Genomic DNA, 13,046 nt, shown 5'->3' with positions numbered 1-13,046 from the left:
AGGCCCCCCTTCCCTTTGCCGCCCCCACCCCTCCACAGAGACAATGATGACTCCTCCTCCTCCTCCTCCCTCCCTCCCGTCCTCCATTTTGACACTGAGCAACGAGGCCCCCGCTCTGACTTTGCAGCGACCTGCAAACACGCACCTGGCTGCTGGGCTCAGAGCTACAGGAGGAGAAACACCTGCAGCTGAAACTCAAACATCCCTCGCAGCCAGTCGTGCGCTAACATATACTCAAAAAAAAAAAAAGTACATCTGCAGTGGGGCGCTTTCCCCGGTCCCCCGTCTCCCCCACGGGGGCTCCCTATCATCACAAGGTCCAGCAGTCAACATAACCCCGAGACAGCTCTGCCATCCCCTCCTCTCTCCCCCCCCCTCCCCACCACCCATCACACCTTCAGCATAATAAGCGTCTGCAGCAGTCACACCGTGCCACCGTGTGACCCTCTTAGCCGTCCGTGGAATAACCCCCACCCGGCTCTCGGAGCAAGACCAATTTACAATCTGCGCCGCCTCGACGCTGCCTCCCGGCCGTCTGCGACGCGGCGCTCCGTTGTTTATTTACGACCCCTGGCCCTCCAATGAAGGGCGTTATGGAAGGGATTACACAGCCAAACGGCTTGGCTCAGACCCCGCTCTCATTACTCACAGCTTGTCCAGGAAGATAAGGGGCGGACACGGACGGGGGGAGCGCGAGATTATCAAGGTGTCGGGACTGTTTGATCACTCCGTAAAACCCGAGCGCGCGCGCTCACGCCGGGGCGAAGAGGCTCCGTCTTTCAGGGGACACCTGAAAATGCGCAGTGCAGTGCAGCGGGGGCTCCTGTCACACAGGCGGCTGCAGCTGAAGTGGGAATGACAAAAGCGACTCTGGAGCCCCGGCAGCCGGAAAGGACTCGTGAGAGGAGAGCAGAGGGGAAGGGAAAGGGGGAGGGGGATGCAGAGTTTTCCCTCGCTCTCGCCTGAGGAGCCACGTGGAAGGAGCGAGGTGAGAGTCATGAAACGCAAAACATGACACATTTACCTTGACGGAAATGTCATCCTCGGCTTTCTAAATGCACGGTGTCGTTTGATAGTTTTATATAACTAAAGTATTTTCAAGCGGATTTTTAGAAACCGCTGGCAGCTCAAGGCTTTTTGAATAGCTGACATTTTGAAAAACACAAAGTTTCCACCTGCCAGCGTCCTCAAAGGAGAACGGCCTCGTAGTTGATGGCAGGTTTTCCTCCAGGGGAGGCAGTCAGAGAGTGTGTGTGTGGGGGGGGGGGGGGGGGTTAAAAAAAAAAAAAAACATACAACACTCATCAACACAGGGTTCAATTATCCCTGTAATTCTTACAGGTGTGAAAGGAGGCGGCATTTTATATTTCCACAGAGGACGGTGCACAAAACAGAGAACAAAACAAAAGCTCCAAATTAGTTTTGGGTCAAAAGAAGCAGTAGGAGGAGGAGATCAAACTTTTTTTTTTTTTTTCAGATGCCTCCGATGCTTCATCCTTTGTATTGTTTTGACTTGCCTGACATTCAGCTTTAATCTAAATCCACCAGGAGAAAGGAGTGATGTTGTACATCCAGAGATTAAAGAGATCAGAGAGAATTGTTAAGGCTAGTGTGTATGTCTTGTGTGTGTGTGTGTGTGGGCGGCTGCGACGTGTGCCGGCTGTATCGCTTTGCATCAGGTGGGCGTGTGCATTACAGCCCCTCTGCAGAGTCGGTTTAAGGATGTGGCCAAAACCTGCCTCCGTTCTGTCTTTCTTTCTTTCTTTTGAGGGTTTTTTTTTCTCCATTTGCATCACTTGGAATCCATTTCAAAGTGTTGCTGCCCGGCAGAAAAGCAAGACAAAGGCTCTCGCTTTTCTCGGGGTGTGATTGATTTGCGCACGTGTGACCTTCACGCGGCGGGCGTCAGTCGGCTGCGTCCGTGTCGTGTCCTGCTCGTATCGCTCTGCAGGACAAAGCGATTCCATTCCACGTCTCACCTGCACCTCTAGAGATACCCACCTCAACGCCGGCGCGTGGATGGAGATAAAAAAGATTTATAAATATGCATCATCCTAAAAGAAGGAGGAGATAGTAAGTCACTTTTTAACGGCTTCAGGGAGTACGTTTGGGTCTTCTGGTTCTAATATCAAGCCCTTTAAACCTAAAATAAAACCACGGACCTTATCAGGGCGTCCTGTGGCGTCTGGAAACACAAAGTTCTTAGTCTTTGGGTCCTGTGGGTTGTGGATCATCACACAGACACTTGATCAGTTCGTGAATCTGGAGGCCAGGTCAACACCTTGCAAACAATCCCATTCCCAGACAGAGGAAGGTCACGATAAATATTAAATATATTGCATGAGAATTCTAAAATATTCAGGTGGGTTTTTTTATTGTTTGTTGAGGGAAGAAAGTGTCTACAACAGCTGAAAAGTGGCTCAATATCTCCACTAATCCAAGGCCTGATGCCGACCTTTCATTGCCCTGATGTAAAAAAAAATATATATCAATGATTAGTTATTCGAAAACAAAAGAGTGTGGTGATTAATAAGTATATCCTCCAAGACTCGCAGCTCTCAAACAGCAGCAGATGGAGAGACTGTATTAATGGAAATCATTTTGTTGTGCGCGGTCAGCACGATACCAACACACACACACACACACACACACACACACATTTAGAGCGATGATGAGGATAAGCGCCGATGATGCGCCTCCGGTGCAACGCGAGATGCGTTCGGAAAACCGATGGAAAACAACCTCTCGTGTCACGTCAGATCTCAGAACCACGTTGATGAAATGATACAGCTGCATTAGTGAGTCGCTGCGTTTCAGGCGCCGAGCGCGAAATGATGGGTGCACTGCACGGGAAGTCGGAAAAGGTCACGACTCGCAGGGTTTCACAAATACCAAAACGGAGCCGCTAATGAATAACGCCGGCTTATAAGCAGCCAATTAGGCCGTTTGTTTTTGTTTTTGGGGGCGAGTTGATGGAGATGTCAGATGAGACGGAAACCCAGCGTGTTGAGCTGAAGCTGAACAGGTGGAGGAGATGTTGAAAGACCTTGTCGGAAATACACGAAACCGAACGTCAGCCAGCGGAAAGCAACGCATTAACGCAACAAATACTGCGGCTCAAGGTCCTGATCTAGATGATTAGGTCTGAGGATGGCTTTGTAAATTGAGAGTGTGTGCATACTGTATATTTACCTCCATTAACGGATATCTCCTGGGACATTACGTTGTGCTGTGTTTACACATCCGAGCATGTTGATTAACCGGTCATGCAAATAGCTAGACATGCAAATAAAACCTTTGATTCACTCAGTCTTCCGCTCCGCTCGCTCTCCCCTGCGTCCTGCCTTTAATTGGAGGAAGCGAATGTAACCGCCGTTTCACCAGGAAGTAAATAGACCTCGGAACAAGCCCTGCGAGCTCCGTCCCAGGGCGACTTGGGTCGGGATCTAAAACGTGTGCAGAAAAGGTAGAATTAGTCCTGGATAAAAGACTAGAAATCAGTTAATGTAACAGCCGTGCGCTCATCAAATTCATACCAATAAAAGCTAATAAGTACTTACGAGTAATTAGCAGCTGCTCAGTTATTATTTCTACAAGTTCTAAAGCACGTCTTTGAACTCCTGCAGCAGCCCAAAGCAGTACAGCCGCGAGTATAGATATACAAATGGGCCTAAAGGCTTTTTGTAAATATATTTGCACAGAAATAATCTGTATCTTCTGATGTAATGCGGTTAAAAGGGGCCTCTAAATACGAGCCTGGCTGTAAAGTAATTAAAAATGTAATGTGGAATTTGTGTGAAATATTCAGTAATAGTTCATGCGTTGGATTGCTCCTTCTGTAAGCCCTTCATCTTACAGGGTTATTGTGCATGAAATGAGAGGAGGCTGCCTGAATAGAACAGAAAAGCGATCTGCCGTACAGTGTAATGACCTGCCTTCCCACGCCCGTGTAATTTAACGCCGGCACTGCAGGACACACTTCGCGGTCGTGTAACTTATAGAGCTTTGCATGTAGGGTCATGTAAGCCTTTAATGAGAGAGACGCTGATGAGGATTTCAGAAGTAATTAATTTCTCCTCGGAGGGAGGGAGCGCTTTCTGTCCGAGGAACGCCCGTCATCTGTGTGGTGTTGACGCGTTGCAGCAGAGTTCATTACACCCGTTCACTCCCGTTTTCAATTATTTAGTCCGGGATTAGCCCTCTCGTCTGGACTGTGTGGGTTTGACATTCTGACTTGTCATAGCATGGAAAGCAGAGATCCTCGATAGTTGTTCCCAAACAGTTTTGTGTGCGTCTCTGTCAAGCTGCTTCCTGCTGGGGATGGCAAAGAGTGTAATTGCTGCAGGGTCTAAGAGGTGGTGGTGCCTGGTCTGGTCTAGGTGGGTGTCTCCGTAACATCCTCATGAAAACCAGCAGAACCTTGAATTGTCACAAGCTGCTCAATGTTCTTTACTTCACCTGCATGTGACATTAAGATCAGTTAATATGAGTTTGAACTGTTTTCGTCGTCATCTGATGCTTAAACCACCAGCTCCTCCGGAGGAATCTCCAGGCGTTCCCAGACCAGACGAGAGATATAATCCCTCCATCGTCGTCCTGGGACGACCCTGAGGCCTTCCTTTCGGTGGGACATGCCCAGAACATCTCTAACGCGAGGCGTCCAGACTTTGAATAGTTTTTTAGGTTTCCTAGCAAAGATTCAAGCCTCCTACACAAGTCATGCCACTATGACAAGGTTCCTGACAAATAGGGTTACAGGCTAGGGTTAAGGTCATCCCTAGGGTTAAGACCAGGGCTAGGGTTAGGGTCATCCCTAGGGTTAAGACCAGGGCTAGGGTTAGGGTCATCCCTAGGGTTAAGACCAGGGCTAGGGTTAGGGTCATCCCTAGGGTTAAGACCAGGGTTAAGACCAGGGCTAGGATTAGGGTCAGGTATGGGTATGGATTTACGTAGGAAGCCAAAATACATTCACCGTCTAACTCCTGTTTATCTTCATGACGTATCTGCTCATTAGATTTAAAGACTGCAGCAAGTGCGAACGTAGTCGCAACAACCATCAATCAAGAGCTTCCATAAGCCCCGCGGCAGGAAAAGACGACCAGGATTTACCTCCGCTGCACAGGACGACTTCATTAGACTCACCAGCCTCAGAAATCACCTATTAACGGGAGATTAGACCCCGTGCGAGTTCCCCGTGAGTCCCTGTCTGGAGGAGGAGGCTGCATGAATCAGGCCGCCGTGGTTAACCGGCCCAAAGGGACTGCCGCTGAGGGAGACCAATACGAAGAGAGGCCAGTGTGTAAATCTTTGCTCTGATGGGTCCAGCTGACACGGGGGAAGGTGAACAGATGGTAACCGTGTGCGTTTTTATCACTGTGAGGGTGCGGTGAGGAGGTGTGAGGGTCTGGGTGAGCTTCACAGCTCAACCGGTGACACTGATGGCTATTTTTTTAGAATACAAAACACGGAGAGGCTGTTTTTTTACCGAGAAGCAAAGAAACAAAAGTGACATTTGGGTTTTATTACAGTTTTGGTTAGTTTAATAACTCCTTTTTCATCATTTTGATTTATTTGGCCTTGCCTCTGTCAACAAGTTGCACTTTCTGTCCATGTTAATCAAGACTCATGCAATATATGTAGTGAAGGCTTTTGAAGTGCTTTTCACACCTGTGTTGTTCTTAGTAACCGGGGAGTGTTTGGTGTGAAAATCTAGTCTGTTCAGCTTTACCTTGTGCAAGATTTGAAGAGACTGTCACAAGAATTTACCGTAGCGGGGATGTATAAAAGCCTTGCACGCGTAGGTGTGTGAAAAACCGGGTGCCGAATGTATTTCAGAGCCTTGAAATCCTGCTTTTTTCCACGTCTGCGTAGCATTAAAGGTTAACGAAAGCGTGAGTAGATAAGACCAGACCCTCGGGTGTTGGTGGAGGAAGAAGAAGAAGAGTGGCGTGATGGACAGCTGCTGATGATGGTGCGGAACGCTCCTGCGACCCAGGTTAGCGCTGCAAGTGCTAGACGGCTCGGGTGAAACGTACATTTTGCAAGACTGCATGCAAAGTACCAGCTCCAAATCAAAGTGCTTTTCATTTATTTCCTGCAGAAGGATTTAAATTCTCCTTCACCAAAGCGTCAAACGTCGGCTCATTACATGCAGTCGGAGGAATCGTCGCGTCCCGCGCGACTAGATTACGCCTGGGCACCGTAATTAATGCGTAATTAAGAGTCATTAAGACGTTTTGCGCGAGACTTTAGTTCATTTTCTGATTCATTTCAGCCCAAGCGCAAGGCTGACATTGTCTTTCAAGTGTTGGAACAAGACGTCGAGGGTCACGCTGCCTGGCTGTAAAATATTTAGGGCATTTGTGCATGAGAAGGAGACACGTCCATGACTGGTGCAAACTGTTAAAGGCAGTGTGATAACGTTTTTTTTTTTTTTTTTGTGGTGAGTCAGAAGACAGGTTCAAGAGTTCAGGCGTCGCTCTAAGATCCCCCTTTATGCTGGATTTTGTTTCCTCTCTGTATGGTTAACAGACATCCACACGGGGAGCAAGGAGGCCGGCGCTCTGCAGCAGCAGATTAGAAAAAGCCCTCGATGGGGAGTCGCAGGAGAGCGCCAGGTTTACAAAATGAATTTTCACAGGCTGAGGTCACAGGCTGTTGTGTTCACCTAATGTGAAGAGACGTTTCTTTTTTCTTTTGCGGCTCACTTCGTAGTTTAACGTATAATTTCCATTTAGCACTGAAACACATTATTCATTTCCCATGAGTCGGTGACTGCAGACGTCTCTCCAGCAAAGCTCCAACCTCAGCCTAATTATTGTGCGTTTCTTTGCATTTTTTTTTTTTGTGACAGTTCTCATTTAAATATAAGAGCCCAAAACTTTTTGAGGCGTTTGCCAAGAACTCAAACGCACGCGGCCGAACATATGCAAACCGTCAGGAGCCCTCTTTTCTTTCTGCTTCCATTCCTTCCTCCAGCTCTTTGATAAGTGCGCGCCCGGGGCGTCGTCACCTCGGCGAGATGCGCCGCACCTCTCAGCCTCTCACGTATTCCCTTTGATGCCACCCGTGTGTCATCGCCGGTCCAATCTGCCACGCGGGAACGCATTCAAAGCGCCAGCCAAACATCAAGCGCCTCGGCGGCTAATGAGCCAAACACACTCCAGACATCACTCGGGTCCTTCACCTCATCTTCTCGGTTTGGGAGAAGGAACATAAATTGTGGTCAAGTTTGTTTACGCGACTGTTCACAGTGTGAATCTTATTTAATGACTTAATTATTCGCTAAGTTGCAGCCGGGAGTTTGACGAAGAAACCTTGAACCTCAAGATTCATTTTATATTTGAGACCATATTGTAGTTGCCGTTATTATTAATAATTACTGTTATTTGTGGACTAAACCAAAAATCATGAAAATGAAACTTAAATAGAAGATAACAGGATGTTGTCACAGGGAATTGTTGCACATTTTAAAGAGTTTTTCCCTGTTGTCAAACTACTGGGTATCGATACCAACTTCCTCGAAGCTAAAACAGCTCCCTTATACGTGGGCTAATCTCGTTTTGTCAGATTTGTTGTGCAAAACCGCAGCGAGATGATGCAGGGAATCTAATTTTTTTAAAAATCAGGATTTTATGAACCGCATTTTTCAAATTAAGATCTATTTGACTTGGAAAATCAACGGGACCCGATGCACATTGTTTTCTGTTAAAGCAAGTCGTTCTCTGCTGATGCTACTGTTTGTTTCACTTGATAACATGCTGTACATCTGATAAAACGTCCACTTCTTGCACGTATGCACTGTCAGAGCAAAAAGGCCACAGGCTCTAGGAGTCTAGACCAACTCAGGTTTCAGTGTCTTGCTCAAGGTCTAATACTTCTAATTCCAGTCTAAAGCTTTTCTACCCGTTTGCTCTATTACTGCATAATTCAACACTTCCTGTGGCAACTTCAGATTGAAAGCCTTCTAGTGTTTGACTGGATGGATGTTTGATAGAGACCGGACTGGTGCAGGGTTTGAGTTGATCTCGTGGAGCCAGGAGGTGCCTTTCCCACAGCTATCAGCAGCAGAGCTTCGCCAGATTCAGCCGGATGTTTTGGCTTAATACTTGTTGGGGAAGCTTTTAAACTAATGAGCTGTCAACTCGAATAATGCTTAGAGAGCAGAGTAAGACCCAGCTTAGAACAAAATGATCCTTTGACGAGTTGGTCTGTGAAAATAGTTGGTTCTCTCTTGCAATTCTTTGTTTCGGTGATGTGCGACTTGCTGGGCTGTTCTGATCGGATCTGACCTGCGCTCAACCTGAAACTGTTTCACCGCTCTTGGATGGATTTAGCGGAGAGTTTTAACGCCGTGGGCTTTAGCTGCAGTTTCCGAGGCCTTCTCATAAATTTTAAGGAGAAACAATGCGCCGTTCACACTGGAAAACGACCGGCGAAGAGCTGAGACGAAAGCCAGCTCCTGCTCAAAGGAAGGAGAAGTACAGCTGTATGTTTTATTACGTCCTGCAAATTCCAGCGCTGCAGAGGAGCCGAGCCGGTTTTGGACGAACCCCGTCTCACACCGACAGTGGGAGCGCTCTCCTTCCCTATGCACCAGGAAGGAACACAGTTCAGAGGACAGTCGGCTATCAGGGTATCTGCAGCGGTAGCACTGGCCGGCTTTGCTGCTGGAGGAATATCAGAAATAATTGGCCATTAGTGTATCTGGAGTAAACTAGCATAATGAAACACTTTTTCCAGACAACACTGCTGTTTGTCTGCACATGTCTCCTTATCTGTGTCCATGTTTGAGGAAGCAGCATTAGGGAGTGACATGCACAGTCATTACTCCGCAGCAGGTTACCGGCAGGGCATTAGGCTCTCCTGCAGCGGCGCTCGCTCATTATGGCGCCTCGGTTCAGATCCGGGGTCCCCCCCCCGATTCCGCTCGCCTTTGCACCGGCTCCCGGTTATCGTCGAGGAATCGGCAGCCTCATTAAGGCAAAAGACAAACTTGGAATAGGAGTTAAGATCAGAGGTAAATATTGACAAAGCACGTATGATTACATTGGTTTGTCTTTGCTCTTCTGCAGTGGGACATTTAAATCGTCGTTAAATGAATCACTTTGTTCATGTTGAAAGTCTGGTTCATGGCTTCTCTGTTGTGGATGGATTTGTTTTTGTAGTTGAGCAGCGAGCGCTGTGGTAGCTTTAATTAGCTACAGCGGATAATAACTGCTAACTCTAAAAGTTGACTTCAGCTTTGCACTAGTGCTAAACCTTAAAACCACGGTAATGTGTCTTCATTATGCACATGAACTCTCCCTAGATAATGATGTATGTCTTGGCTTTATGCTGCGTCGGTGTCGCCAACTAATTTGAACAGAGAGTCAGTGAAACCTGCTTGTTAGTAAGTTAGGAGATATTTTTAGATAATATGCTCAATGGTTTAAATAATATTTATTCACGTAATTATAAGGAGAAGGACTAGTCATAATATTACACAGCAGTATTCATTCAGACTGTGTTATACTGACATATAGATTTTACACTTATAAACACTAACATAGTGAGTTACTGTATTTATAGAGCATCCAAACCAGAAAAAAAGTATAAGGGAGGTTTCAACCATTGCAGAAAAACAAAATACCTCCACAGAAAACTGGATATTCCTACAACCAGTCAGTCATTTTGTTGTGAACACATTCAGCTCCACAGCGCTGCATAAATCCCACCCAAACTATTTGACAAGCCCAGCGGAGCGTTGCAGGAGAATAATCGGTTCCCAACAGAATGGTTCCAGACTACGGAAAAGGATTAGGGCCACTGGAAAAAGTTAGAGCGAAAGAATTCTTTTTTTTTTTAGTTCTGACTTCATGTATGATAATATTTTATTATACACTAAACTACCTCAGTAGAATTCCACGTACAGCTACTTAGCACAAACACTGTTTGTCTGTTCCAGCATTAGCATGTCCAGCTAACTAGCATGTTGCCTCAAGTAGAGGGCTTGTGCAACTGTTACTGTAGTAACCTGGAAAACCAGACCAACGTCCCCTCCAAGAGTTAATTATGTGGTGGAAAGTTGTTTTTTCTTCAGTGTGACACTGAAGTCAGAACTCAAAAAAAGAGTAAAAAGTTAGAATTCAGAGTAAAAAGTCTTAATTCTGAGAAAGAAAAACTGAATTCAGAGGAAAAAAGTCAAAATTCTGATGAAAAGAAAGTCAGAAGTCCTACGAAAAAAGTCAGACTTGAGATTAAAGTCAGAATTCTGAGAATAAAGTCAGAACGAAAAAATAAAAGACCAACTTTCCACCACATAATTAACTCTGGGAGGGGACGTTGGTCCAGTTTTCCAGGTTACTACGGTAACAGTTGCACAAGCCCTCTACTTGAGGCAGCGTGCTAGTTAGCTCGATATGCTAATGTTTGACATGCTAATGTTTGTACGTGGAAGTCTACTGAGGTAGTTCAGTGTATGATAAAATATTTTATGAAAATTCTGTTGCATCCGTCTGTAGGTGAAGTTACTGGGCATAAAGTGGCGAGGTGTGGAGAGCCAGAGTGATACTGAGTGACTGGAACGAGCTCACCTGCTTTATTTCCCCGTACATCACTGCCGCGGCAGCTACAATAAAGCGGAGCTGACAGCTCTCACTAACTGGGCAGTCGAACCAAAAGCGAGCTCTGACCTCGGGCTGTGTCTCACGTGGCTCAGCTGTGGTTTCCAGCAGAGCATCTGACTTTAGAGGAAACGCCTCGTGGACGAATATGAGGTGCTGGACTAAAATACTTCTGGGTACGTTTAGACCCTGATTCCTTTCAGGTTTTATGCTGCGGGATTACAACAACATTTGTAGTTTACCAGGTTTGACTTTGCGTCCAAATAAATATCATCCGCATTGCGAGTACCTTCATCTGAACGGAGACGGAAACAAGGAAGTTGTCTTCAAATTTTAACAAGTCTGCAGCACTGACAGGCAAATTACACATTCATCCTCTTTGATCACAAACCCTCATGCATTTTGCAGCAGACGTGGCTAAATCTGGAACACATTACTGATCAACCAGCGGCGCGTGCAGCGTTCCTACACCGGGCAACGTTTGAAAGACGAGCACTTCGGATCCGTCTCCTCCCTTTATTGCCGTCAGCCATACTTCTACAGCGTCATGTAATTAAACCTGAGTTCTCGACAGTTCTGCTTGATGGGTCTTGCTAATTGGTCCCACATTAGAAACCATAATTATCAGTGCGGTCGCAGGATAATGTGTTTTGCATCATCATCATCTTTCCTTTTTATTTATTTATTATTATTATATATATATATATTTTTTTTTAGCAGAGGAGATGTTCAGCATCATCACCTACGCGGCCTCTGTGCATGCACGCGAGCGTTCAGGTGTTCGCTAATTAATTCATGTAAATCAGACGCGATATATGTGCAGCATTATGGAAATATCCTCGAGTTAATGATTCGACGAGTGATTCCGAGGAGACCAAGTTCCGCCAGCTGACATCTTTTATGAATGACTGCCTTCGTATCTGCGAGCGCGTTATCTCGGATGTACGCCACTTCCGCGCGTATAAATAACATTGGCGTCGCGGCGGTGATACGGAGAGACGGGCAACAAAGCGCGGGAGTTGTTGGGCTTCGTCAGGCTCCTCCGCCTGCAGCCTGTGATAAGCTCGACTGTAAAGCTCTATCTGCACAGACCGCCTTTGTTATCTACTGTAGGAAGGTGATAAGGTGCACATAAACCCTAAGCCTCTACAACTGTTTATGTACACATTGTTGCTATTTATATGTTTTTCTTTAACCAAACTCTTGGACCAAAGCCTGTTTTCTTCCGATTGCTCTCGTCACCGTTAAAGACTTTCAGCGCTCTCGAGGACAGCTGCTTTAATTTGGATGAACTGTACAGGGACGGCTGCAAATGAGCAGCGCGTCGGTGTCTGTATTTATCAAGCGCGCGAGGACGCCTCGCAGGACTCGATCTGAAAGTTAAACTAGGACTAAAAAGCTGTCCGTCTCGGGAGCGTGGTCGTCGGTGGTGAAAAATTGAAAACTGGAACTGAAAGTGCTCCAGCTGAATCTCCTATGCCAGCCTAATCCTTTAGTGGGGCTTTTATACCGTGATGGATTTATAGCACAAGAGTTGGTGCCAGTTCAAACAGATAAATTTTCAATGACACAGAGTGAGATACTTCACACCTCGTTCCAAAATGTGTGTCGTGTCCAGCGGTCGTGACGCAGAAACAGCTGTTAGTGGCCAGTTGTGATGAGGCTGTTAAAGTGAAGTCTGAATAAGGCCTGAGGACTAGTTTTAAATGGCTAAATGTTAAGTTCAGCTAGGCAGCTGCATGCTTGTCACACTGAAACAAATAGAAACTGATTATAGAAACTAATTTTAGTTCAAGAGCTGCATACAGCCCAGACATGATGACCTATAAATAACTTCAGATGTTCCATTTGTTTTAGTGCAGGTTTTTCTTTTTTTTACAAAACATTTTATAACCAACAGGAATTTTTTCATAAAAAAATCGACAGTTTTTTTTTTCTTTTTTCTTTAACATCAATATTGGCCAATGGCCGATAAGATCTGACGATTTTTCTGAGCCGATATTTGGAGCCGATACCGATTTTTCTCCCTTCATTTATATGATAAAAAATTATACAATGGTAACAAATGGTACAAGTCTCAATTTAACCAAAAACATGAACATTTATTGAACTCAAAGAATATTTAAATAAAAAAAGAGGTAGAGCACAAGCAGAGGCGATTCTAGGTTCCTCCTCAGCCAAGTATGTTTAGCTTGTAGGCAGAATTGGTTTTACACCTTGGCTTTAACATCAACACATATTCCTACCAAAACCTCAACAACAGCACAACAGCTCCAATCAAAACTGTGGAGAGTGGTTGATTGACAACCTGCACTATTAGTTTACCAGAGAGAGAGAAAAAACGTCAGCTAGCAAACTCCTGCTTAACAACAACAGTAGAAGTTAGGTCTGTTGCTAATCACTGTAATGTGTTGGTGCTGAGTGATAAACTAAAAAGATGTT

At 45.7% G+C, this 13,046-nt stretch overlaps 1 protein-coding gene across 10 annotated transcripts in view; it reads left to right on the top strand.

Moving 5' to 3' along the window:
• Positions 1-13,046, top strand: part of LOC125000808 (beta-1,3-galactosyltransferase 1-like) — a 101,613-nt gene that overhangs the window by 51,445 nt on the left and 37,122 nt on the right. The window contains exon 4 of one of the 10 annotated variants that reach the window (XR_007111392.1): positions 5,015-9,908. The exons of the other annotated variants lie outside the window; for them this stretch is intronic. The gene's annotated coding sequence lies outside the window, so the exon portion shown is untranslated. Of the gene's footprint in view, positions 1-5,014; positions 9,909-13,046 lie in introns of those variants that run through there. 10 annotated transcript variants of the gene reach the window in all.

Source organism: Mugil cephalus, chromosome 23, assembly GCF_022458985.1.
Source record: "Mugil cephalus isolate CIBA_MC_2020 chromosome 23, CIBA_Mcephalus_1.1, whole genome shotgun sequence".
In the NCBI taxonomy this organism is placed as follows: Eukaryota; Metazoa; Chordata; class Actinopteri; order Mugiliformes; family Mugilidae; genus Mugil; species Mugil cephalus.
The sequence above is the reverse complement of the archived record's forward strand: the minus strand, read 5'-3'. Positions and strand labels throughout refer to the sequence as shown.